The sequence below is a fragment of the Belonocnema kinseyi genome, chromosome 5 (assembly GCF_010883055.1).
Source record: "Belonocnema kinseyi isolate 2016_QV_RU_SX_M_011 chromosome 5, B_treatae_v1, whole genome shotgun sequence".
Taxonomy (NCBI): Eukaryota; Metazoa; Arthropoda; class Insecta; order Hymenoptera; family Cynipidae; genus Belonocnema; species Belonocnema kinseyi.
Window position 1 is genome coordinate 92,673,873 of NC_046661.1, and position 4,617 is coordinate 92,678,489.

Sequence of the window (4,617 nt, forward strand, 5' to 3'; positions counted from 1 at the left end):
GAAGGCAACCACCTACACTGGACTGAAAGCGAGAGTTTAGTGTAATGTTAAAAGTTTCCCTCAAGCTTTGAAAATAAAAAGGTTTTAGGCTTATTTTAATGTTCAAGTCTAAACTCAAAAGAATTTATTTTCAACCAAAAAGATGAATTGTTCAACCATAGATGGAATAGTTAAATTTTAAATTTTAAAAATAATTAATTTTCAACCAAAAATCAAAAGAATTTTTAAATAATAATTACATTTTTAACCAAATAGATGAAGGTTTTAAGAAAGGAGTTTAGCATTGAGTCTAGTAGATTTATTTTTAACATAAAAGAATATTTTCGACTAAAATGATAAATATTTAACTGGAATACTTTAATTTTTAACCAAAATGTTGAATTTTCAACCAAAAAGGTGAATTATCAAGCAAGAAAATTAATTTTTTACCAAAAATTCAAATCAAATAGATGGATTTTAAACTAAAAAAGATCAACTTTTAAATAAAAATTAAATAATTAAATTTGTATTCCAGAAAGATAAATTCTGAACGAAAAATTTAGTATTTGATATTTCGAAGAAAAAATATCCGATTTTTGAACATGAGTTCATTTTCAATAATTGAAGATTTTTCAGTCGGTAGAGGGGAAAAAATGGCTAACAAATTTTTAACTTTTCAAATAAAAAGAAGAATTTTCAATTAAGTAGATTGATTTTCTACAAAGAAAAATGAATTTTCAACAAAAAACGTTAACGTTTAACCAAAAACGATCCATTGTTAACCAATAATATGACATTCAAATTTTCAGTTACAACAATTTATTTCAAACGACAAAAAAAAAGAATTTTCTACGAAACAGTTAATTGGAGTAATATGCAGCTTCTTTTAAAAATGGGTGACACCCGTTCCTACACAATTTTTTTCACACAAATATATTGTGCACAGAATTTAATATTATTCAATAGTTGTATTTTTTCCTACGCAAAATATTTTCTACACAAAACATTTCCTACACAGAATTTGTGACTGTTATATTTTTCCTACACAAAACTTTTTCTACGCAAAATGTTTCCTACCCAGAATTTAATGTTGTTATATTTTACCCACACAACATTTTTTCCACACTAGAGATTTCCTACACAGAATATAATATTGTTTAATACTTTTTTTTCCCTGTACAAAATAGTTTCCACACAGAATATGTGTATTCTACACATAATTAAAAAATAATATTCAGTTCTCAAAATAGTCTACATAGCATATTCAAAATAGCACATAGAATATTTTGGCAAAAATTAGATATTACAGAAGATGAAATGATTATAGTTTTTATTGGAAATTAAAAAAATTAGAAAAATTAGAAAAAATGTTGTGTAGGAAAAATATAATGAAATTCAATTCTGTGCAGGAAACATTTTGTGTAGAAAAAGTTTTGTGTAGGAAAATTATAACAGTATTCAATTTCGTGTAGGAGATATTTCGTGTAGAAAATATTTTGTGTAGGAAAAAAAGTATAAAAAAATATTAAATTCTATGTAGGAAATATTGTGTGTGGAAAAAATGTTGTCTAGGAAAAATATAAAATTCTAAAATACTGTGTAGGAAATATATTCTGTAGAAAACAATTTGTTTAAAAAAAATATAACGGTATTAAATTTCGTGTAGGAATTATTTTGTGTAGAAAATATTTTGTGCGAGTGAGAAATAAAAGTATTAAACAATATTAAATTCTGCGTAGGAAATATTCTGCGCAGAAAAAATTTGGTTTGAGAAAAATATAAAGGTATCAAATCCTGTGTAAGAAATATTTTATGTAAAAAATATTTTCTGTAGGAAAAATATGATGAGTATACTTGTGTACAATATATTTTTTGTAGAATAAAATTGTGTAGGCGCATGGATTTCAAGTAGTCGACTTCATTTAAAATAATTTTTTCAGACCACGATCTTAAAAAAAGAATTGCGTATGCCCGTAAACGTATAAAACGTCCAATTTTTAAAAATGCTTATAAATTTTTAATCAAAAATTAAAGACTTAAAAAAATTAATGTTGAAACACTGAGTTGAATTTTTAACTAGAATGATGGATTATTTAACTGGAATAGTTACATTTACATTTAAAGAAAATTAATGTTAAAAAAACAGTTGCTTAACGAAGTATTGCAAATTTCAAGTGGAAAAATTAAATTTTCAATATAGAAAATTAATTTTCAGCCAAAAAAGACGACTTTTCAACATTAGCTCATTTTTCAACGAATGAAAAATGTTCAGTGAAGAGCGAACAAAAATGGCAAACAAAGTGTTGAATTTTCAAGCAGAAATGTAAATTTTCAACAAAGAAAAATTATTTTTCTACAAAAAAAAACGATTTGCAACAAAATACATGGACTTTAAGCAAAAAATGATTAATTTCTAAACCAAAATATAACAGTTAAATTTTCAGTTAAAACAATTAATTTTGAATAATGCTGAAAACTAAATTGATAATTTATTGAATTTTTCTTTAAAGTCCATAAATTTGAATAATAATTCGAACTTATTTTTATGTAATCTTCTTATGTATTGAAATTCAGTGCATATTTAAATAAAATTAATATGAAAACTATATTAAGTAAATATTAAACAGTCGCAAATTCTTAACTTTTCAAGTGATACTATTGCATTTTCAATAAGAATGATGCATTTTCAACCAAATAGTTGACTTTTCAGTAAGAAAGATTAATTTTCTACTAAAACAAATACTATTTTTACACAAAATAGATGAATTTTGAAACAAATATCTGCATTTTCAACTAAAAAGATCAATTTTTAACCAAATTGTTCAATTCTCAACTAAAAAAGATTAATTTTCAATGAAAAATGAAATATTTAAATTTTCAGGTAGAAAATTAATATTCCACCAAAAAAATTGTTTAACCAATTTTTTGACTGAAATGATAAATCTTTGACTAGAATAAATAAATTATCAACAAAAAATATTAATTTTTAACGAACATCAATAATTCTCTAACAAAAAGGACGAATTTTCATTTAAATACATCAATTTTAACAAGGTACTTGAATTATTAACAACTAAAAACGATCAGTTTTCAACCAAAAATATAATAGTTATATTTTTTCAGTTAAAAAAATTCTTTTCGTTAACAACAAAAACTAATTTTCGACAAAACAGTATTAAATATCTTTTTAAAAATTTCTTAAAATAAGGCATTCGCGCGCGTAGTGTGGTTTTGCTACTTGTCCAATTATTAAAAAGCGCATGGCGCCATTTTAGATTAATTCCCGAACCATTTCGAAATTAAGTAAAGGTTTGATTTTTTTGCAATTTAAAAAAGACTGCAAACTTCAAGATTATTTTTCGAAAATTAGTTTTTTTTAAAATTATTTTCTTAAACTGAAAATTTAACGATTAGATGTTTGATAAAAAGTTTTTTATACTTGTAAGTTCATCATTGTATGTTAAGAATTATTAGAAATTCGCTATTTTAGCTTGGCCATTCAATTATTTGATTCTAAAATAAATTAGGAATTTTACAAATTAATACCGCCATTTCCTCTTTCAATTTATTAAATATTAAACACCTGTGAAGGCGAGTATGAAGGGGATTGATTGAAACTCAGAGAACTTAGTTCGGTGCAAATGATCCTTCGAGCCAGATCAGGGTTTCACCATTCTATATTTTAACAGTTGAATAATCTTTGAAGATAAAATCTATGAAAAAAACATAAAGATAGAAAAAAAAGGAACCAAAACTATTTGATTGGAAAATCAAGAATTTGTTATAAAATTAAACTATTTTGTTGCGAATTATATTTTTTTTAAATTATTTTTGTTTTTCCAAATTGCAACTATTGGACTTCTAATTTAAAATTCAATATTAATGAGTTTAAAATTCAACTATTTTGTGGAAAATCCATGAAGTTTTTAGACTATTAGTCTATTTGGGTAGAAAATAAATCTTGTTTATTAAAAATTTATCATTTTGGTTGAGAGTTCAACTACTTTGTTAAAAATTCTTGAATTTTCGAAAATTTGTTTTTTGTTGGTATAAAAAATTAGTTTTTTAATCGAAAATTGAACAATTTGATTTTTGGTAAAAATGTCTTTTTGTAGTCATAAATTCATTCTTGTGTATTAAGAATTCTAGAAATTCGTTTTTTAGCTTGAAAAGTCAACTATTTCATTCAAAATGAAACTATTCATTTTTTTATCGATAATATTGGTCATTAGTGTATCGACACGAATTAAATCTTTTTGGAGTGATTTAAAATTTTATAATTAATAATTGAAAGTTTTACATTTAAAAATGAATTTTTAATTCTAAAAATGTATACTACCAATTCCTCATTTAATTGATTAAAAACTAAATACCGCTCAAGGTGAATGGTCCTTCAAGCCGAATTCGGATTTCGCAAATAAATTATTTTGGTTGAGAATTCAACTATTTTGTTAAAAATTCTTGAATTTTTGATAATTTTTTTTATTTCTAAAAATTAGTTTTTTAAACTGAAAATTGAATGATTCGATTTTTGGTAAAAATCTTTTTTTTTTTTTGCTGAAAACTCAGCCTTGTATATACAGAGTACTAGAAATTCGTATTTTTAGCTAGGATATTCAACTATTTGATTGAAAATGA